General features: G+C 37.9%; 1 long non-coding RNA gene across 4 annotated transcripts; it reads right to left on the bottom strand.

Moving 5' to 3' along the window:
• Positions 1–1,566: 1,566 nt before the first annotated feature.
• Positions 1,567–11,433, bottom strand: LOC137859751 (uncharacterized). 4 transcript variants are annotated; one of them, XR_011098515.1, is made up of 6 exons: positions 11,376–11,433; positions 10,722–11,077; positions 10,494–10,621; positions 9,807–9,890; positions 6,462–6,565; positions 1,567–5,798 (listed from the first exon to the last, which is right to left on the bottom strand). It is a non-coding gene; the product is annotated as an uncharacterized lncRNA (long non-coding RNA). The 4 variants fall into 4 exon arrangements; XR_011098514.1 differs by lacking the exons at positions 1,567–5,798; positions 6,462–6,565 and adding an exon at positions 6,786–7,143; XR_011098512.1 differs by lacking the exons at positions 1,567–5,798; positions 6,462–6,565 and adding an exon at positions 7,655–8,589.
• Positions 11,434–24,306: the final 12,873 nt, after the last annotated feature.

The raw sequence follows: 24,306 nt of genomic DNA, 5'->3' as shown, positions 1-24,306 counted from the left end.
CTCTGTTTAGTTTTCCTTAAAGGCTCACTTGGAGGGTGAATGTCTTTTTGCACAGTCTGTACTTGAAAAGGGAATTAGAAATTATGAGTTTGGGAGTGTTCTTAGTTATGAAATTTCCAACCAATCTGGCATAGGTCAACAAATATGTAATATTTTAGAGTCATGTGCATTGGAGGTGGCCACTGCCTAGCTCAAGGCTCAGATGGCATTTTGCCATCTCCCAGGTCAGTAGTGCTGTGTTTCTGACAGAGGAAGGCAGTAGCTAGCTTTTAGGAGGTTTATTTATGAGGGGTTTTGTAACAAGGCACTAGAGTCATGTGCAAGACAGAGCTGGATGCTCTGAGTTGAGTTGCTCATGGTTTGCTTCTGGGTCTCTGCCCCTTCCCTGTGTGTGGTCAAGGAGACCTTTTCCTACTTTTCTCTAAAGGAGAAGTTTTACCATCTTATGCTCAGAGAAACTTGGTATTTCTGATCCAGTAAAAGAATCTAGGCTGACATAACTATCAAGAAAAGTGTTAGTGAAGCAGCCTGAACCTTTCCAGCTAGGGCAGCCTGAGGTATGTTGAGAAAAGCACCTACTAAGAGAGAAGAAAGTAAAAAAGCTGGAGAATGAGTTTTTACAGAAGAAAGAAAAGGAAAAATCTCTTTTTGGCTTAAGTTTCTTACAGACTGTATAGTGAAAGATGTATTTATAAAACACAGATTTTTGCCCCCTTTGGAGAATTAATTCCTACCTACCAGGAAACTGCCAGCAGGTTCAAGCAGTAGCTGGCAAAGCTGGCCATGTATGCAACAACTTATCGGCAGCCTGTGCAATAATGCACAAATCTTAATGGAAAAGCTGAGGAACTGCCAGAGAAAACAGCCTGAGGGAAGGAAGAACAAGCTGATGTTCAGAACTCCTGAATCATGGGGTTGGAGAAAAAAACTGCTTTGAAGCTCTTTGTTTTCTGCTTTCAAGCATGGAGTTATGAAGGGGGCTAAAGCAGTCCCCAGCCCTGCAGGTACTAGCATGTAAAACATATTTATTCCCATGTCGTTGACATGTAGCTATGCAGTCTCATTGAATTCAGATCAGGACTTCCTATTTTCACCCTGGTCCTTTCTTTCTTAGTCTTAGTCAACCAGTTGGTTCTCTATCTATGATATCCTTCCCCTCTGCTATTTTTGTTTTGTGCAGACAATATTTCCATTTCACTACAGTAATTCTCTTACAATTGCCCTCATATCTCTTGAAATATTTTTATATTTCATACATACGAAATACATCCATACATAGATGACGGTCATGTATGTCTGTCAATACAATATTTTGAATTGAAAATGGGATCATGAGTAAACCAGTATTTATGAAGAGCTCCATCTTTTGGTAGATTTCATCAAGAAAATACAGCATCTTCAGACAAACTCAGATCTCTTTTAGTTGTAATGCATTGCTACAGGACCTCCTGGAAACTGTTGTTTGGTTGTCTCCGTAGTCTGTGGGCCAAGTTTCCCTGGAGTGTCTCTTGAAGAGAAAAAAAAAAAAAAAAAAAGACAGAATACAACATAGGTAATGGTGTGCCTCCATTTTACAGCACATACAGATATCCCAAGGGAATCCCTTATCAAGAGGCCTTCCCTGGCTTGTACTCCTGGGCAGAATTACATAGAGGAGGTGCTAAAACGAATGTGCAGTTTTCCTTCTTTTCTGTTGTGCCACTTGGTCCAACATATGGACCTCTTTTGTATAACATGGTTGTGGGTGAAACTTGGTGTCAGTCTTACTTGAAGACACACCTTTGGAGTTAGATTGTTTTATCTTCAGGTCCTTTATTCGGTATTAGAACTTATTGGGATTACATTTCTCTATATCTGTGTATGAGATATTTCAATTTAAAAATATAGTCACATTCTCTTTCAGGCTTTGGCTTTATTCTTAAGGTTTCTTATTGTCATCATCTGGACAAAACAGCTCTTTATTTTTGACCTTTTTCATGAATCACTCTGATTCAGCTGGACTTCTACATTTCTGTTACAAACAAATCAAAAATAAAAAGTCAGATTTTTTTTCACAAAACAGTACAGATCACTGTTCCAGGGGACAGGTGGTGCTGCTGCTATAAATGTCTGTAATACACAAAGGAGTATTCTTTACCTGTGCCGCTATTACTGAAACAATTGCCTCCTATGTTAGAATAGTTAACAAGCCTACTGGAAGGTGTTAGTTTTGATTATAGTGTTACATGACTGATCTATTGTGACAGCAGCTAAAATGAAATGTCCAATTAACCTTGAAAGTCAGTCTGTGCCTCAGCAGTATTTACTTTTTTCCTATGCAGAGCCTTTCCACCTCTCTCACTGTTGTAATGTGATACAGTGCCTTTAGCTTCATAAAAGCTGCTCCAGACTAACCTGACTGATGTCAGCAAAACCTGTTGCTTTCTGTACTAGGGCTGAAGCCTCTTTATCAATTCTTTTTTCAATGGGGAGTATTGATATGTCCATGAACTTGAAGGATGTCCTTGTTTTCATCCATGTCTTTGTTGATTACAAGCTATCAGGCTTTAACTTGACTTGATGAGGTCTTCAGACTTTGTCACCAGCAAAAGGCACTAACTGTTTCAGTGGATGCTCCAAAGGGTGTCTGGTGTCTACATAATGTGGAATTGCGCTCATAACCAAGCCCCTAGTGCCTAGACTTCCCTTTGAACACATCCTATATCCAGCCTTCTGCCAATGTATAAAATCAAAAATAAGTGTTTTGACCCTGAAAAACAATCCTGGTGATGAGCTTTTGCAGCAATTACCTGTACTGCTTCCATGTCAAGGTGGTTACAAATATAGTCTTGCTTGGTGATATCCTAGCTCCCACAGTATGTCCATTGACATAACAAAACCCTTGTCAAAGATATTAGCAAGAAGCCAATTTCAAACCTTCCAAACATCTTGTATTCAATCACTTGATATGGAGGTGACCAGAATCAGGAACAAACAGAATCAAATTGAAGTAGCTGCAACATAAAAGGGCACTCCTCTGTTCAAGGCAGAGTTTTTTGGAGGGAAAGTGACATTTTGGAGGACAGCATTTCTTTTATTCCACCACAGAATTTATTTAATGAGTTAATACCAAGTGGGAAACGGGTCATATAAGAATCTTGATTAAATAAACCTTTTCCATCTGAAGTCATCAGAAGGTCAATATATTGCACACCCCCTGATTTCACTTTCACTTAAAGTTAGAAGACTCTGACAAGGAGCAACCAAATTTAACACCTTTCACTAGTAACCATATGCTGAACATTGGCCTTTCAGAAATGACTGAAAGCAACTGAGCAATTGAGGCTGTCCAGCTACAATATGACAGAAGTTTTGGCATGATGTACATCATGAAGAAAGTTACAGTGCCCCAGTGGTCTTTATATATCAAAGGAGAATCTTGGCATGGCACTGAGGGTGTAGTTTTCATGTTGTACAGGGGGGCATGGACAAGTGTCACAGGAAAAAGCATAATGTTATGATGTAGGGTGGTGATTTACCTATCAATACTGAAAAATACTGACATTCTTTGTCACTTCCAAATATTGGGGAAGAATTCTGTAGAACCAAGTGTATCTTGCCAGGAGAGCACCCTCATTTCTAGCTGCTTTTACACTTTTTTCTTAGTTTTGGTATATTTTGTCAAGAACAAGCTCTGAGAAGCAAAGCCTATCAACTGCTTGCTAAATCACCTCTATCAGTCAGTCTATTTTAATTCATACACAGGGAGCACTGCACACCCAGACTTGCACTTTGAAGAATCTGTTCTCATATTCTGGATGACAGAAAGATACTCTAGAGGTTGCAAAAATGAAAGAGTCCAGGGAGCTAATTTCTCCTGTGACCAAAGTACAGGATTCAATCATAAGTTTCAGATTCCTTTTTCATTAGCATTCTAAATTGTGTAGCATTGCATATTACACATTATTTTCCATTCTGCTAAGAAAAGTCTGTGGGTTTTTTTTGGTATGATCCTGCACAAATATGTCTAGATTTCAATTACCCTGCTTAAGCAATTTCAGCTATTTTTGTTAATTATCTTGATTTCTCACTAGTATCTCTCTTGAGGTACCATGATTCCCAGGTTTTCTTCTCTCACTGTCATTGGAAGTTGACATTCAAAGTGATTTCTTGTACTCTCTGCCTTTAACAGCCTTCCTTAAAGGTTGCTTGTATCTTCACAGATAATGTGATAAGGTAACCATAAGCACAAAGGCCAAATATACTCTGCCACAGAAAGAGCTTACATGGTTCTGTCTACTTCTGAAGCATTATTCTCTTGAGTTTTGATATTCTGAAGAGTTCAATTCTTTACAATTATGTCCACCATTGGGACTACTTCTTTTACCTGCTGCATAAGCACTTATTGAATTATAACAGATTAATACGTTAATGTTAGTGATGGAAGGATACGGAATGGTCCAGAATCAGACTTGAACTTCACCTCTGGGTTAAGCCATGACACCAGCATTCAAACGTTGCTGAAATCAGTGTGTAGTGCTCCACTTTCTGTCATGAAGTGCATCTCCCTTCCCTATTGTCCTACTATGGAATTCCAATAGTAATTGATATTGGATCTTATCAGAAAAAGTCTAAGACTACATCAGTATAAATTCAAGAATAGCTCTATTTAAGAAGTTTAAAATGCAGAAATCTGCGAGATCTGTAAACCTCCATCTTGGACATTAAAAGACCTAAACATGGAACAGAAGAATCATTATTTTCTATAACTATTAGTGCTGCTAACATTCTTTCAATCATCCAGATGCTACCCTGTAATTGTTTATTGACTCCCATAATTTAGTCCTCCCAAGGCACACCTGCTCTATCATTATCTAAACTTCTTATATGTTTAGCTTGAAAATTGTATAAACCACTGCACAGGTAAAGGTTGGAAAGATAAGGAAGCTTATTTTTCAGCAAGATTTTTTCTAATGACTATTCCTCATCATCAGAAATACATGTTCTGTGCTCAAAAAAAGTAACACCACCTCATTAGCATGCACTATTAGTAAATCTGAATAAAACAGATAAATCAAACTAGAAAATCTATATCTCTTTTCCCTCCAGCTTTGTAAATCATTCAAAAACTCCTCCTTCTCTCTCACCCACTTACCTGTGCTTGAATAATGATCTCATTTGTTATTTATTTGTTTCCCATAATTATGACTGGAGTATGGTTGGCCCCAAAGGCTTTACTTCTTTTCCATGACTTCTGTATTATTTTTTCCATAGAAGCCATTAAAGGACAAGTAATGAATAGTGAATGCAAACCTGAGGTAAATTCATGAAGCCTGGGAATCATGAGCATGCATTTCCATTATTACCCATCAGTAATTTAAATACAACCAGTAAGAAAAGACTGTGCTCCCATAAGGTAATAACAAATAACACTTGAGATGTTAGTTCACAAACATGCTAGTGAATCCATTTGTTCATTTTTTCAGACAGTTCTATCAAGTCCTACTTGAGATATGATGGTTTTAGTTGAATATACTTTTATTTCTTCTTTCCTAAGGGATTCAGGTCATGCAAAGATTAAGGCTTCAGTTTACTGTACACTCAGAAAGATACCAACCAAATCTCAAGAGAAATAGGTAATGGCTATGTCTCTCTTTCTCTGAAAATCTGTAGTCACATGCTCAGCTTGCCAAGCATAGGGTTGTACCTTCTGCCTTCTGTCCACATGGCTACCTTGTAGATTACCAGGGCAAGCAACTTGCTGAAATACCAGATGCAGGCAGGGAAGCGCTGAAAGACCACAGTCTGAAGAAACAGAGCTGAAGAAATTACCAGGACATCTTATCTCAAGTGGAAGTGGTCAATGGTTCAGTAGGCAATTAGACTAAATGTCTAAAATAGCAGACATCTGAGAACCCAGACACAGTTCTCAGTGTCTGACACTGTCTGCCAGACACAGTTACATACTACATATAATAAATCATAGCCAGGATGTCATTTTATATAAAATATTATAAATAAATAAATAGATAGATAGCCAGCAAGTTGAGAAGCCCAGCAAGATTTAGAGACTCGGTCAGTATTTTGAATAAAGTGGATGTAGGTGGTCATCCTCTCCAACAGCAGACCCATTATTCAAACTGGCAAGCTCAGATCTGATTGTACAGCTGTGGCAGCTCAGTAGTCCCATCTTGTACATGTGTTTGACCCTTAATTCCTTGTATATATATGTATGAATGTATAAATACATTTTGTGTGTGGAGGACAGGTTACCTCATGCTGAGGGATTTCAGATATCAGTGACCCTGCTGGAGGATTATTTCTGATACCTAATAAGGTCGGTTCAGAAGAAACACAGTTGGCACAGGCTATATGTGCCAATCACTATGAGAAAAATATTGAAGGTAAATCTATGTTTTCTTTCATTTTAAAATGTATATAATTTTCCTGCCAGTGGCAAATACATACACATACATACATACCGCAGACATACTCCATGCATAACTGGCTTCAATTTCTTGCAGTTTGCCATATGCTCTTTTCAACAGCGTGGGAGACCCTGCTGGTGCCCACGTTTCCAAACCAGCTGCAAAAGTGAAAAAGAGAGCCAGCTTCAAACTTTACTTCTCTCCTCTTATTCAGGTGCAGCCCTCTCCTGACTCCTCAGAAATTATGCAGGAGTCCAAATGAGGGAATGAGGAGGGTAAAGGAAATCTGTTCTCATTTTGATGTCAAACTAATAATTAATGCCCAATTATTCTATTTTATTTGCATAGGAAACATTGCTACTTTAAGACTAAAAAGAAAAAAAAAAAAAGAATTTGGCAGCTCTTGTTCAGCTGCTGCTGGCAGGAGGTTGCTTAGCAACTCCAGAGAGGGCTGTGAGAGAGGAGGTTGCGGGAGTCAGGCTGAGGAGCAGGCCCAGCAGTTCTGAGAAGAGGAGCAGGCCTGGCAGTTCTCTGAATGCCAAGCAAGCCGAGCTACCAGTCATCATAGGAATCCAGCAGCATTATTTTATGTATCTCACTGCCCACGGGGACCCACGCTGCTCTCTGTGGTCAGCCTGAGACCTTTCTGCAACAGGGTGTGTGTCTCCATTACAGATCCACAAAGACAACTTGTACTTCTAACTAATGTAATTGGGTACCTCCAACAGGAAAGTGCCTGGAATGGAAAGAGCAAGGAGATTCAATTCCATGCTTGAGGTTTTAAAAGACCTCAAGAGGGAAAAAGAGAGTTCAGTGAAGGCAGATGCTTCCTTGAGAGAGAGGGAGATGCTTCAAAAGAGGGTGATGCTATATTTATGTTGATGTTAACAGGGTAAAGTAAACCTGTTTGGAAGTTTTATGTCCGAGACACTGTAAAAAGAAAGACAAAAAAAACCTCTTACAGAGCCCAATTTACTCCTAAAAGGTAGCGATGAACTATGCAGGATGTCTCCAGCATTTCAAGTTAATTGTTCCTTAAATGGGAGCAAAGTTTGGCCAGCTGGCAGGAATCTCTTTCTCCTTCGAATTCATCCATTGTTCTCCAGAAACCCCTGCAGACAATTCTAAGGTCACCACGTCTGCCTGTCCCCTCCTGATTAGTAACACATTAAGGTAAATTGCCTAGATTTGCCATCCACAGTCACTTATCCACGCTGGACCCAGTCCTTTTTCCCAGAGAAATGAGGTCTCTCTCCTTCAAGCTATTTATTTTTATTCAATATTTTATTTTATTTATTCAAGCCATTATTTTTTCTGTAGTATAGCCATCTGTTTTCAGCTGGAGAAGAACATCAGAGTTGAAAATTTGAGACGTACTTCAGTTAAATTCAGTGATGTTGCAATTAGGAGGTAAAGTGAAGCCGGGTAAAAAGCAAATAACACTTTTCTGGAGTTTAAGAACAGGAGTCAGAAAGTTTGTATAGGCCTGACAGCTGTGTCCACTGCTAGTAAGATGAATTTTTCACAAAAAAATACATTTTCAGAATACTTCTTACATTTTAACCTTGTATGTCATCGGATGACTTTGGCATTTTCTGTACTGATGATGTTCCTGTTCACTGCATATCCCATTAAACCTGTAAGAACCTTCCACATACACTCTGCAAACAGGGGCATAGGTTTAGATTGAATGAGAAACTATTGGCCCTGTCTGGGACACTGGCATTTATTTTCCCTGAGAAAACTCTCTCTTTTGTCTTCCTGGGGCTACCTACTTTTCAACCCCTACTCTTGTTCAGGACAGCTTCTGATCTTGTATAACTTTATTTATATTAAAGCTGAGCTCCATCCTGATGTGGATCTGTGTTTCTACTTTTTCTTCTTCTGTTGCAATGGGCTAGTAGGATATTAGGAGATGTTGATGATACATTTATGTATGATTTTATGGCCATACATGAAGACACCGGAGAATAGTTAGCTCCTGCTTTCTGACAGCCCAGGTTCAAGTACTCCTTGGATATTCTGTTGTTTTTCTTGTTGGGTCTAAGGACTCCTTCTTCAGACTGTCCTAGCAACACTACATGCCACTATACAGGTCAGGTCATCTACCTCAGAGAAAGATGTTTTCCAGAATACTCCAAAGCTTTCTTTTCATTGGGGTCACATTACTGATGGTCTAGCCCTTAAAAAAAAATAAATAAAACAAAAATGAAAAGTTTAAAAAAGGGAACAAACATGAATGTAATGTGGTCAGCTGTCTGGAGTATTCCTGGTAGGTCCTTGCCCATAGCTTCTGCTCTGAGGTATAATCAGGCCCATGATAAAGCTTTCTGAGTGTTTCATGGTCCTTTTAAATGGGGCTTAGGATATATCCAGAGAGGAAGCTCAGGGAACCTTATGCTATGGTAACACAGCAGTTTCAAAATCAATGTTTTTTCAGGGGGAAAGGAGAAACTGCCACTATGTATGTAGCTTTTTGTCTGCAGCTGAATGGAGTAAAGCAGCTGCAGCACACTGTCCTAGGTTACTCTGCAGTACAAAAAACAGAGCACACACACGATCAGTTATTTTGCTTCAGGCAAAGGGGGGGAATTCAGAGTCTAGCTGCAGACCAGTGGCTTTCTAAACCATTCTGACTTGTCCATGTCCTAAATTGGAGATACACAGCACATCTGTCATATTTATTATTTCTCCCTCCCCCCTTATAAAACCAAACTGTTTTTCAGGCTGATTCCTATTTCCCCCTCCAAATCTTGGCTTCTACTAGCTGCCATAAACCACTGAAATGATTCTCAGGTACTGCAGGGCATGAAGGATGGGTCCCGCTGCACTGCTGCTCAAAGAACAATGCATCACCTGTCTTAGCTGAGATACACTAGATTATAGCTTAGATACCCCTCTCCTCAGCACATATCTCTAGTGCTGCTGACAGCACTGCATCACACAGGCAAGATAATGTCCACTCATTTGTATCAACATGCTTTTGCCCTTGACCTTTTAGAAACACATATCACACCTTTTGCATGCCAAAATGTTAGGCAAATGAGGTGAGTATTGTGCTCCCAAAATCTTTCATCCACAGGGGTCATGTGTACAGAAGAGCTGCTGAGCATCTGAGCCAGGACAGAGTGAGGTACTAAACCACATCTAGTTTCAAAGAAACAATCAGCCCATGAAAGAAACAATCAGCCCATGCATGAAGTGAATGTTTGCCTGATTTTAGAAAGGCAGATGCTATTTGCTGAATGCTCCAACAGCATTAAGGGGTTGACAATTAACCAGAGTGGCTTAAGAAATCCAAAGAGAACAGAATGATGTCCTAAGGCCAAAAGTCTGTGTAGCTGCCATCTTCTGTAGGAAGAGTATCACAATTGCCTAACCTCTAGGTATAAACCTTACCTGGTTCCTGTCTAATGGCTACACATCTTTGGTCCTTTGTGTTCAAGACAGGCCACCAGTCCTGGTTTCAGCTGGGAAAGAGCCCTGCCAGAGAACAGGTTTGGAGTGTACCAGGAGCTTGGAGGGAACACAGCTAGCACAGCTAACCCAGGCTGACCAAAGGGATGTTCTATGCCATGCAGTGTCATGCTGAACAATAAAACTGGGGGAAGTCAGTCAGGGGGCCAGCATTGTGTGCGGGCTGGCTGGGCATTGGTTGGCTGCTGGGAAGCGATTGCATTGTGCATCACTTGCTCTGGATTTTGTTATTTTTGTTCCTCTCTCCCCCTGCTTTCTCTCTTTTTTTTTTTTTCCCCTTTCTTATTAAACTGTTCTTACTTCATCCCACAAGTTCTTGTAGTTTTCTTTTCAATTTTATCCCCCACCCCACTCTAGGCATGCATGGGAGGGGTGGTGAGCTAACAGCTGTGTGGTGTTTAGTTGTCTGCTGGGTTAAACCAAAACACCACCCAAAACTAATGCATGTGAATAATAATTGCCACATAAACTTATGATTAACCCTGGTGGACTAAAGAGAACCATACCACATTGATATGTTACTGTGTTTTGTATAACAACCCTTACCTAGGAAAAGAAGGTAGCAATCTATCTAGGTTGGCTGGGCACAGCAAAATTGTTACTACCTACCTGCCAAAGCCCTTGAGAACCATGCTGGCTGCTGCTAGTGTCAATGGAGGTGAGGTCTTCAGGATGGCAGCTTCTGCTTCTGTACCTTACAGCAACCCAAGTTTCATCCCCTGATTGCCTCTACCTTGCTGGCAAGAGCAGCAAACATTAATTAATCAATTAAGTATGATATTCTATGCTCTCTCATTATCTAGCTACTCTAATTCTGTCTCTTGCATTTTATTTTACCTTTCCTGTAGTAGTCTGGTCCCAACCTCTTAAGGGTGTTGGCAACAAAATTTAATGTTGCCTCCACTACTGAGAAGCTTTTAACTGGCTCCTTCCCTTGTGCAATGCTGCATCTTCCACAGACTAATTGCTTTAGATTAAATGTTTATCTTCAGTGGAGCAAAATATGAAGTCAGAGGGAGATAGCATAACTGGTCCTAGCTGGTACAATCAGTAGGAGTGTAAACAGCTCAGATTTCCCTTCTTTTGGCCTTCTTTATACAGTTTTCCTCAATTTCTGACTCTGGGAAGACTGACACAAGAACTAGACGAGCTCTTTTGCTGTGTTTCCAGCTCAGCTTTGGAAAAATAAGTTACTATTAAAAAAAAAAAAAAAAAAAAAAAAAAAAGCTTAACTACTATATGCTGAAAACAATCAGTTTAGTCTTCCTCTAGGAAACAGTGTGTGCAGTCTAAGACCATATGACTTGCTATGCCTCATCTGCCTTTAATGGATTTTTATATACTTAAAGATTTACAAAACCACTGAAGATACTATTCCAGTATTTCATGTGCCACTTAAAATTGATTACCTTACCAATAATAGGCTGCAAAAACTATTTTTTCTAAAACTTCCTAACATTCCCAATATCCCTATTAGCCCAGAGTACTCACTGTAATCAGCTATTAAAGGTGTTTCTTTCCACATTCTTCCAATCCATCTCCTTCCTGCTTGCTTTTACTATTCATTATTCCCAGCTGTTTTATATACATGGAAAACCCATTCTTAGTAATTAGGTAAAATTACTTACACCTGCTTAGTAACATACTGCATTTTTATCTGAAGTCAATGACAACATTTTCTCCAAGGACTTCATTTTAAATGAAAAATGAATTTAAGATGTTTTTCTCTCCTCCTCTTCCTGTTTCCTCCAAATTCTATTTATTGCTTGTGACCTTTTAACAGTCACCCAATAATTATTTTTAAATATTAATCTTGGAACATGTCAAGTTGACAGGTCACCAGCTTTTTTGTGAGTGAAAGTCTGTTAAACTGAATTTAACACTGAATGTGGGTGGCACCCACTGTGGCAGTAGGCATGACACAATTACAGCTTTGCTGCTGTCCAGTAGGTACAGGTGTGTTGTTCAGCACTAACAGCACAGAAAATGATTCACACCCAAACTGGGCAAGCAAGATTAATGTAGGCACTGCATATACTTCCTGAGCACTAGACTTTTTTTGTGTGTGTTTGTGTGTTATAGCACTAGAGGCTGAAGGGTATTTAAACAATGTAATACCTGAAATTGCAGTTAACAAAAATTAAAAATCAAATAGTAATAAAATGAGTTTTCCAGATAAACCATCTAGAATCAAACCATATACAGCCCATTAAGTATTTACATAAATTTAATAAGCACTAAATTTTTACTGCAAGTCATTGGAATTTCTATTAAATCCAGTGGCAGCTTGCAGAAGAATTATGCCCACATGGCTGCTTTTAAAATAGAATCTGAGCATCCTGTAATCTTTAATGAGTTTATTCCCACAACCACCTCTAGTAAGTCAGGAAGTATTTTTATCCCTATTTACTAGATGAGGTACTTTACAGAACAATCCCTTCATTTGCCAAAGGTCATATAAGTACCTGCATGACAAGACAGAAACTAAACTTGGCTTTCTCATATCCCAGTCTACAAACATAACCACTGGATTGGCCAGTGATTGATTTGAACCACACTTCAGCCACTCACTTTTAAACAGGCAAGACAGAATCTCTGCAGTATGTCTCCATTGGACTTTATACAATAAATCTTCCAGTATGTTATGGAATAAATGTCATTACCAACGGTTTCCCTCTCTTCTTTCCTCTTCCCAGAACCCTCTTACAGCTCTTTGTATTCTAAGACAGGAGAACAGGCAGGGAATACAGTACATGTTCAGTCCTGGGGAGAAAATGGACCTTTTTTCTGTGCTCAACATTGCATTTCCCACTGTATCTGCATCATAACTGACTGCTTCTGACATCAGATATGCCACGACTTGGTACTCAGGTCATCAAAGACGACATGAAAAAGATGAACCCTTTATGGATCCTACCCTCTCTCCTAGCTTTCCTACATGCCACATTCATGCGCATTCCTGTTACTACTTTCATATGCATTTAAAAGATTTTCAATTTGTAAACTTCCTTTCCTTTCACGGCAACAATGAGTTCTTTTGTGCAGTGAAGGCGTCAAACCCTTTACTGAGGTACAGGTATATTACAGCCACAACACCTTCCACACCTATTAAAAAAAAAAAAAAAAAGTTCTGATTAAAAATATCAGAAAGATATCAGAAAGGTTTGTCTGGTGCAATTTGCTCTTGAATAGCACATACTGCATTTTGTCCCCTTTTCCATTAATGTATGTCTCTTTTTATTCTTTCTTTCAAGGTTTGAACAGTCTATTTTGTATACTATTATACATGAATCAGCACACAATCTACTGACTAATTTACCCCAGCAAATGACAACCTGTGAGACCTCAGCAGCAGAGCAATTGCCAGGAGATGCCTTTCACAGCAGTCATAAGGCTATTCCAGGCTACAGTGGAAAGCCACCTTTTCAATAAAACTGGTAATGATTTTCTTGCAATGCCAGGCCAGCAAGATCTACTGAAAGGATATATTTATTTATTTATTTGTTTCAGTGTTGCAAGGATCTGATTATCTGATCTTAACTGCAATCATTTTGGGACCTTGCAGAGGGCTTGTTCCATATTTCTGAAAGAGCGTGGGAAGTTGCTGTTGACTTCGGTGGAAAATGAGGAGCCGATTTACACCATCTGAGGAATCTACTTATAAATACATTTTTTGTACCTTTGTTTTTTACTGCTTAAATAGATTTGGTGTTTCTCTACAGAGGTGATAGGTACTCCAGAGACAAAGTACACATCATAAAAATTCAGTACCAAAAAAAAAAAAAAATACAACCCTGTAATATAATCAGCAATAATGTCCTTAATTATTGTTAGTGAACCTTGAAGTTATAATAGGTTTTCTTTTGTTTTCTGCGTTCCTTTCAACAGTTTCAACATTCTCCTTCAGCAATTCTTTTCTGTGCAGTATCTAACAACAAATAATTTCACAAGTCTTCTTCTGGCTGTCAAAAAATAAAATTAAATAAATCCTGAGATGCTATACCAAGAAACAGAGAAAAGTAAGGAGCCTGCAAATTTGTTTTTAAATATTGAAATTTAAATTCCCTAGACACAACCGTGACTTGGAAATAGAAGTCAGGTTACTGACAGGTGATTGTGAGTGTTGAATTTGTTTTTATTTGTGCTTGAATTTGTTCATATTGGTTTGGGAATCCTTTGCTTAATGACTTTGTGATCTGAACTGGAATGTTGTATATTTAAAAGAAATGCAATAAAAACAATTTAGAACCTTTCCCCTGTGTTTGCATTCATTATTTCACACTCACAGGAGAGAATAAATTGTTAATATATATTTTTATGTATTTATATTTATTTCCATATATATGTACATGTGATTTTGTGTTAGAGTCAGTATTTGCTAAGCTAGAGGCAAAAAATTTCTCTAACAGGAGGAATCATTTTCTCAGAAACAGGATTCACTGAAATAAGTTCAGGATGCTGCTGTATTCAAAAGATGCAACTATTGCCTATGTAATTTCTCTGCTTCTATTATCAGTCTATATCCATGGAAATGGATTCTTCTCTGTCCCATTGTTGGGTTTTATAGACATTAAAGTTGGGAGGGGAGAAGGGTCACCAATGTTTTCAGATTCTGTGTTAAAAATCAGATCTTATCCTATCTCTGCTTCTTAATGATTAGTAGATCAAATGTCAATAAAAGGTCTTCTCTTATATTTCCTAGTATCTTGCAGTGAGCTTCAGGTGAAGTTTTCTCCATGGTTGGGATTCTCACAGATCTTTCTCACATTTATTTTCTGGTTTCTAATAAGACTAAAAGTCATAGGCAGCATTACCTCAGCTGAAGATACTTTCTGATCTATTAGGTTTCATAATACTTGCAGGAATTTAATCTTAGAGACTTCTGCTGTTTGACCTTTTGTCTCATCTCATTGTAATTGATGAATTAATTACAAAATTATTAGGGAGGACGGTCAAGTAGTTGGGCACTTCATCTCTAAAGAGTGAATACATAAACCCTGCTTCATTAGGCAGCCAAGGTAAAAATACATTTTGGTTCACTGAAACAGTCTCATAGATTTATTTTCTTTACTACAAGACCTTAATTCACAACCCCGCTGTTGTTACCTGTTGAGCACTGCAGCTTAGACCAGTATATCATAGCTAGACACTGCACAGAACTGATTTGAAAAAGCGAGCAGTGTGATGCATTGTACAACTTGGAGTCAATATGTCACATGACAAATTACATATGAGTATTTTCACAGTATGTGCATAAGCAGAGAAATGCTTGTGGTAGCCCTTTATTTAGGATGTGGAAAGACAGAACAGTTAGTGCAAGTAGAGAAAGAAAGACAGAGAAAACCTGACAGCACAAAATGCAGAATAATTTAGTTTGGAATTGATTGCTGGAGGTCTGTAGACCAATTTCCCGATCCAAGCAGAGGTAACTATGAAGTTACCAGATGTACAAAGCCTTATCCTGTCCAGTTTTGCAACTGTCCAAGGGCAGAGAACTCAGTGTCTCTGGACAGACTGATAAACAGGGCAAAACTGACAGATCTACCCATTTCCTGATGAAGCCCTAGTCGGCTCACCTGATATCCAGGGTCCGTATTTTGTTATTTGTTTTCCTCATATCCATGAGGATCTGAAATGTTACTACCACTGCAATCACTGTACCTAAAGCTTCTATGGACATCATATCCCTAAACTATTCTGCCTTATTCGTGAGTATAATGAATAATATGTATAAAAATATTATTCATTTGCAATTTGCCCTGTTTTGCAATCCATGAAGAATGCTTATCTGTCTCCAGGAAGGCTATTTCATCTCTTAAAAATACCTGTCATACTCAAGTAGTCCTTTTAGAATAAAGAAAAAAAAAAAAAAATGCATTATGCATATGGGGCAGTTGTGCTCCAGTAGTGGATGTTGTCTTCATGATGGAAAGAGGCAAAGACTGTGCTTTTGGCCTGAAATACTTGGGAAAGAACTGTTCAAAATACAGCTTAAAGAGGGGTCACCTGTAAATAGACCCAATTGTTTCTAACTGATCCATGTCTTCTCCTTTGATTGAATAGGGAGTTGGAATATAGGGCAATTCACATTACTTAGAATTTTCTTTATGTATCTCACATTCTTCAGACTGTTATTAGGTCTCCATGAACCAGGAACTTTTTATAATACTAAGTAACTTAGCTGGGTACAAAAGACTTAAATACAGCTTCTGGCCCTTCTATTAGCTCTTGTAATCTTGGTAGAAAATCACTGAGCCGCTGCACCTCAGGAAACAGAGATATGGGCACTTACTGGCTCAAACTGGGACAAAAGATGTATTTTATGCTTTAGTAAAATACCCAATAGACTGGGAAAGGCTCTTACCTCTTTATAATGGTAATGATTGCACACAATGCAATTAATGTTTTATGTTTTCCTATCCCTTGTAATGCCTGCAGCACCATATTGATTGTTTCTATTTCAAACAATAGAAACAGATAGCCGAGGCCAGCCCATGTGAGCTCAAATGAAAACAGCTGTTTAGCTCCAGTGATCTGAACTTATAGCACTGACTATTTCATTCAAACTCTATCACCTAGATCACCATATATACCTAGTTACTATACAACCTTTTACTCAGTAAGTGTCTATTTTAAAACTTTTGTAGTCCCAAAGTTAAAAGATATATTTTAGAATATATGAACTTGAGCTAATAGGACTTGTCTGGAAGACAGAAGAATAAGTATATTTATACAGCAAAGCCAGAGGCTGAAAAAACAAACAAACAAACAACAAAAAAAAAAACAGTCTGCATAAAAGCATATTAATAGGCTAACACTGTACATCTGTTTTCTGAAGTGTGTATTTCTTGTCCAAGGAGGATCTTATGGGATTTGTTAAATCACTGATAGCTATTTCATTGTGTTTTCTGACAAGAGAGGAGGTGTCTATTCCTCCATGGTTGAGGAAGATCTAAATGGGGAACTAAGATGATGTGAAGTTATAATGAATCATTCAGTGACTCTGCTTTTCTAGGTAATTTATTCTGTGATTAAGGCATCCTTAATATACAAAGATGACAATACCTGTAGCTTTTTAGAATGTGAAGCATTCAGGTGGGTTAGGATAGTGGCTCATCAAAACTTTCTTAACAGTATGTTGTCATTCTGCCTACTGTGTGCTGCTGAATGTACCCTTTTTTCACCTGGTCATGTTATTTCAGCACTGTATTTGCAACACAGTTTGTCTTAGTCCACCTATGTGGTGATAATACAATATTTATCTCATGAGAATAATGTAGCAGAACAGGTAAAGTACCTTTGGTGCCATTTCTTTCCACATTGTGTAAGGACACCCAGAAAGCAGCAGAGGTATATAAAACAATTTCCTATAATACCATGTCTACCTTCAGTCAAGTATATAACAATGTATAAAATCTAAAAAAAAGAAATGTCCAGTAATTACACAAATAAATAAAGAAACTGGGGTCAGAGCAGGGGTGGATGAGGTTTTGAAGAAGGAAAAGGGAAGTTACTTAGGCTATCCTCCAGGCTACTTTTGTAGGAGATGAAAATGTGGCTTTCACTGAAAGGTAGAAAAAAGGCTCAAAGAATCAGAGTGCCAAACCAAACATGTTTGAGCAAGAACCAGGGGGTCGGGTTATAGTGCTGAGCTTATGCCAGTTTGCTATTTGAGAGATGAATAAGACATTTTGTGTGCAGTCAATAGGCATAGCCTGCTTAGTTTATGAAATATACTGTAGAGAGGTATCTTGCTTGTAACTGAACAATTTTGTGAGGAGAAACTAACATAATAAAACAGGTTTTCATTCTAGTGGAGTACAACAAATAGCTGAAAACACTTTCAGTGAGAATCAAGGTCTAAATATTTTAAATTGTATTTCACCACCGTCAAAAGAAGTGAGAGGTTTTCCATTTTTGGATGACTTCAGGAATGTGGCCGCTGCTGCTGAAGACAGACTTTAACAGCCTGTCAAAAGTTCTGGTGGCATGGGTGAAATGTGTTAAGACTGCTGAGGTCACACTAGATGAGCAAATGGTCCCTCCTGGCTTCAGAATCTATCAACCTATTAATTAGCAGCTAATTAGCAGCTGGTAGTAATAAGAGGCTATTATCACAGCAAATCAGACAGTAGAAGAACAAGCAATACACACATGGGCACATTATATGACTGAGTAAAACTTCTTATTTTTAATAGCCTTATTTCTGCTATTTAGAGTTAAGTAACATAGGTCCTCTGAGATGTACAGATAAATGTAGTGACAGAGTTAGTCTAATCTTGAGGGATTCAACCCCCACCCTCAAACAATTTGGCTTCTAGCTACAACCCAGAAATGAAGTCAATAAGCCATGTGTAGTATTTCTGTTAGAAAGCTGTGGTTTATTGTTTGTTTCATGAGAAAAGTACCAAGTCCCCTTTAGTTCCTTAAGTTAATAACAAAAGTACATGTACCATGAAAAATTTACATTTGAAAAAGTGACTTCACATACATTTTTGTATGCTAATAAAGATAAAAAGTTTAATGCAAAGAGCTGATTTTAAATAAAACAGTCTATGAATTACTTCAAAACTACTGCAATTATAAAAGCAAAACAGAAAACAAAAAATGTGTTTATTTCACTTTTCCTGTCTTCATCTAGAAGAAACATCAAATTCAATATTGTAGTTTACTTTTCCAACAATTATAGTTGTTAAAATTACAATTAGTTGTATTTCAAGCTGACAGATTTTTTCCAATGCTGGGGAATAAAAAAAAAAAAAAAGAGTGACTGGAAAAATACTCTAAATTTGCCTGCATTGCTCACTTTAATAGACAAATATTCCTCTACTTTGGACTACAGCAAAAATATCAATAACTTGCTCACTGTTTTGCACATCCCCAGAAGCTCTTCTTTCTGCAGGAAAGATTTGCAAATACATACAATTGCATAAGGTAAATAGTAGTTTTAATTGGGAAAAAAAATATGAAAACAGCAATCTGCATTGATTCCTTTCTGAAATTCCGGAGTTTCACAAGCTAGCTTACTATGACACTAGTTTTTAAAATAAGGACACATCTACAAAATAAATTACCATTTATGAAGTTCTCTGAAACTTGCACAGAACATGGAACACCATTATTTTTTCCCTAGTTATCTTTATGATTAGTGGGGAAAAAAAATAAAAATCTGCTGAGAGTGATATCGACATTTGATATTGCTTTCCTTAAATATATACATATTTTATTTATCTGATTCCTTAGATCTTGTTAAGGTTTCTTGTCCAGATGGAATAATACATTTTATTTTCATTAATTGAAAACAAGGCTAAGGGTTTGAGTTTCCATTGTTTTCCTGGGAACATTAGCAAAACAGCATTTCTCTAGTGTTCTCAAAATTCTTCATGGGAATATTGCCCACCCACATCTGATAACACATTCTTTCTGCTTGATTTCCTTAGATAAGTTTAGCTTCTGGATATACCCTGTCAATTGTCATCCTGGAAATCTGAAAGCAAAGGCAGGAAGAGACATTTTATTTTAGGTTACTTCCAAAAATTTACCCCCCAGGTTCTTTCCTTTGTCAAAAGGAAGACAAACCGAAAGGATCACCCTGAAAATCCATGGTTGGTTATGCTCTGGACACACCAATCTCCCACCTTAGCTTCTAAGGGATACTAAAGCAAGTAAATATTGTCCTTGTGAGAGTAGCCCTTGTGAATGCCTATATTAACAGTCATATTTTTTGACTATAAATAATATCACTAATACTTTCCTCACTGGCAGGAGTACCCTGGCCACTTTCCAGAAGCCTCAAATTAAACCCAGAATACTAACTTATATTCATTTGCATCTGGACTTTTTTTTTTCTCTGATTCTGAATTTTTGATCTAAATATCTAAATACCAAAAAGGCTGGCACCTTTTACACAGAGTAGCTGTGAATTTCATATATAGACCAAGCCAGGTATATTGATGTGGAATTCTTATCTATTTTACAGTCTAACCGTATATGAAAAGGTAAAGAATTAACAAAGAGACAAGAAACAGAAACCATTTGTGCTGCTTTTTCTCACCTTGGTTTTTTATTAATACCTCAGTATCTTCTTGCATATCTTCCTCCCACTTCTCACAGAATGGCTTACAAACTTGCCAGCAAAAGCTTCTTATAAGCAGTTTACCATACTGTCATCCCTTCCTAATTAATATATATATATATATATATATATATATATATATATATATATTTTTCTGATTCTTATTTTTCTTCACCAATTTTGGTAGGACAATTGATACTTCTAGCTTTCTGGCACCTACTTCTAAGGAGCTAGCACGCATAAGCAGCAAAAGGAGAGATGTTTCAGGTCATTCCAGGGTCTCTGACACAGAAAATTTAGAAAGTAGTGACAAGCCAGTATGAAAAACTCTTTTGTAGGAAGTACTCATAATCTCTGACATTAGTTACATGAAAAAAAGTGTCAGAAGCCTATTGCTATGTCACATGTAGTTTTAAACATTTCAGACAACACTTGAGAATCAGTGGAGAATTATTCTTTATTGGGTTAACATTCAGCATCATTTGTGTCTTTTTCCCTAAAGTATTTTGTCACCTGGCCTCAAAATTGCAAGTTCAAGGGGGCTCTGCAATCTCTGTGGTTTAAAAAAAAATAATGAATTTAGACAATCCTGGTAATTTTTGGGCTGCTTGCACAGTTTCCTTCCAGTTTCATTAGACACCAAAGAGAATAGGTAGTTGTTTCAGTTTTGTGATCTGTCGGGTATTTTAAAGGATTTGTCCAATAGACATATCTATAAAGAAGACTTTGACTTCTTGTTTGTTGTCTATAAAGAAAAAAAAAAAGGACAACACGTTAAAAAATTGTGTTTTATTGTTAGAGAGTAAATGTGAAGTGAGGGAGGAAAAAAAGGATGCTATAATGAGGTGTTTTATTTCTCTTAGGTAAGGACTGAACAAAGGGGGAGACTATTAGAAAAACAAGATAGAAGAAATGAAAAAAGGTGAAAAAGTAAACATGAATTGACAAATAAGAAAGAAAACTATTATCATGGCATGTCCTTTTTTAATATGCGGAGTTACCATCATCAGTGATTTAGGAAAGATAAAAGCTAGATTTCTAACTTTGGCTAAGAAAGATTGTCTTGTACTATTTTTTTAATACCAACAAAGTTCAGTTTCAATTGTGCTGAAAAATGGTATGAAGGGAATATAAAGAATGAAACTGAAAAAATAACACACATTACAGCCTCACAAAATTAATTGCTGCACAGCAGGAAAATATTAGGCTAGAATATCCAGCAGATAGACTGGAGAGATACCAAATTTGTGAACACAATTACTCCAGGGTGAGAATGTCAGAGCCTATTGTACTAAAATAAAAATTCCATTGGTTATGGCAAATAATCACCAATTGAATCAGAAATATTCTGTCTATTGTCCTACTGTATAAACATCACATTCATTCCATCATCGAAATGTATAATCACTGCCCTTGTTTACATAACTTGCGTTCAGCAGAATGTGATTTTTTTTTTATTTTTTTTTTTTTGCCAAAATATAAAGCATCACAGTCTTATTAAATCGTAGCTATAAACTCTTTCTTGAGGAATAAAAACAAGCTGCTTTGAAAGGCTGAAATGGCTGTTGGCTCACCCAAAGTGATTTGTAGGGAACAAGGGAACATGAACAGAATGTGGTATTGCACAGAAAGCAGCACCTGCTTCCATGGCTGAGCCAAGGTTGGGTGGATGGGAGCTGTAGATCACACCACAGTGAAGACTGGGCAGGACCAGGCAGGCTTTGCAGCTTCCTCCAAAAATTTCCGGGTGGTTTCAGTAGTGAACTTTACCCGAGCGATGGTATTGTTACCTGCTCATGAGTCATATGTCCACAAAGTCTGAACAGCCATTTTATATTTGTTCTAGACCTCACTCATCCTAGCAGTTGTGTCATTTTGATTATTTATTGTTACAGCAGTGCCTGGTGGCTGAGAACTGAGGAGGCTGCTATTTCAAACCAGGCAACAAACTTATACAATGAGAGAGAAGGTCTGTGCTATTTCTGCCTCTTTTCTATTAGCCAAGACAGCAAATGCTTTGGGTAGCATGACATGACAGGGAATAGGCCATTTTCTGACTTTCAATCATATTATGATTTCATCTGGCTCTGAATCACTACTCTTCTTGTAATGCAAAAGGTAGGAAAGGAAACAGAGAACTACCATTCCCAAGGTCAGACTATAAATCAGTTGCAGACTTTGGAATAACAAGTAGCCTCCAGACTGTTGGTCATCTGCTCACAAAGCAAGACCGTGTAAGATATTTACATTATCCTTTCATCATGAGCTTCGTAGAATATGCACTTTGCTACCCATGCCGTGTTGTATATCATAATGAAGAGGTGTTCTGGTGTTACTGTCAATTTTGTCAACCAACAGCTGTCTATTTACACATGGATTAGCATGATTGAATAATCCCTGTCAGGAATGTGATGCAGGCTATTTCTCTAGCACAGAACTACAAACATGCTCTTGTCCCCTCACTTTGTGTTCTTTCTGTAGATTTTGCAATTAACAAACTTGAAATATAGAGCATGGAAAAGCAGATTATTTATCCTATTATCTTATATTCTAAAGTCTTATCCTTATAATATAAATATTGTTAATATAATTTCATATTTGATTGCTTTGGCCTTTAGAATATCATATATTTCCTTTGATCATGGAAAGCGATGCACCTTTCATAGAGTGCTATGCAGAAAGCTACGTGATTTATTTTAATATGAATGTCCATGTAAAATATGAATCACCACATCAAGGAGCTTTGGCAAAGCCATGTTTTCTTGTGATTACTGCTGGAGAATGGGAGGTGAGACACCCCCATTCTCAGTCCTGCTCTGTCATTTATCTGCATTGCTTGCTTTAAGACTTGACATTCTTATCTTTAAGAGGGGATAATAATGCTAGTGGATCAGGAGGCTTAATGAATCTAAAAGTCCTTTGGAGCTTCATGGATGAGAAAGACCATAGAAATTCAAAGTATTATTATCAAATCCCTTAGTGACTGCTCCACTGGGGAGTTCATCTGAAAAGCCTTTTTTCCCCTCCCAATCTGCTGTAGAGTAAGTGGCTGAGTAGGAGCTTTCAAAGGAAGGAGTCAGCAGGTGAAAGAACTAGAGAAGGCCTTTGCAGTCAGTATGAAGAAAGAAAGGTGTCCTACTAGCTCAGCAGTCTTTGCAGCCTCTACAAAGGGCAGGAGTCATCTCAGGCACATGGCTGGGTCTCCTGTCTGCTTGGCTGGCACAGTTCTGGCAGATAAGCACAGAGAAATGAGCCACAGCCTTTGCAAGAGGCAAGTGGGAGCAATGAATGAGTCAGCACTAGAGACTGGTGGTGAAGGTAAAAGTGCTAGGAATATGTTGATAACACTGTCAGCCACAGACTCTTTCTTCCCAGGTGGTCTGTCAGAGAAAACAGACCAGATGTGACATCCTCTCCCAAAATTCATGGACCCCCCAGCCTTGAGCCTTTCATCAGACTGAGGTTGCCTGACTCGGTTTTCTTCAAACAGGCTGAGCTCCTCAAATTGGTTGTGCGCTTTTTCCTGAATAAAACACATTAACCTGAGGAAATGTTTAGCTTCCAGGGCATATTCTTCCTGTTCACTTCCAGAAATGGTAGGGAAAGCATGTTTTCTTCCCCGGCATACAAGAAGCAAGTGGTGTCCCATTGAGTGGTGTAGACAGTCAGATCGCTGCTCTAGGGAATCACTTAATTTCAAAGGTTCAAAGGATATTTTAGGCTTAAGAGTTGTTTTATGGAGTTCCTATATTATGCTCTGATCATTTACCATACTGTTCTCAGAGTTATTTAACAGCTTTATTAACAGATTCCTTGGGTCAGATATTTAAATGTGTGTAAAGCTTGACTTATTCACATGAAAGCAACGACAATGAAGCACTCATTTTATAGCAAATTAGCTGCAATTAGAACCAAGGCTTTTTTGTTTGTTCTCTGAATGATAGCTAAAACTTTGTGATCTGAGATAAACATTTATAATGTACCAATGATGTTTTCCTTTGATTCCTGTGGGGTTCACAGTATTAGACTTAAAGAGCGAGGGATAGAAATCTTAAATGGAAAGCTGTATTGAAGAGTCTAAAAGAAGACAGATCTCTAGCTGAGACTGCAGGGTACATTTTGGACTGACAAAGGACTTTTACTCAGATGCGTCTAGAGCCCTGGGAGTAGCACAGGATTTTTAATGATCACTAAGGCAGTGGGAATTTCAGCTTGCTCCCCTCACCTCCAGAAGCCAAGACATTTCTAACGATAGGCTGAGGCCCTAAGCAAGGATTTTCAGTAGTCTCTTTGGCTCAGATTCACAAAGAAATTGAGATTTTACAATCTTGAGCCACTTTTTGTCTC

This window comes from Anas acuta, chromosome 7 (genome assembly GCF_963932015.1).
Source record: "Anas acuta chromosome 7, bAnaAcu1.1, whole genome shotgun sequence".
NCBI lineage: Eukaryota > Metazoa > Chordata > Aves > Anseriformes > Anatidae > Anas > Anas acuta.
The sequence above is the reverse complement of the archived record's forward strand: the minus strand, read 5'-3'. Positions and strand labels throughout refer to the sequence as shown.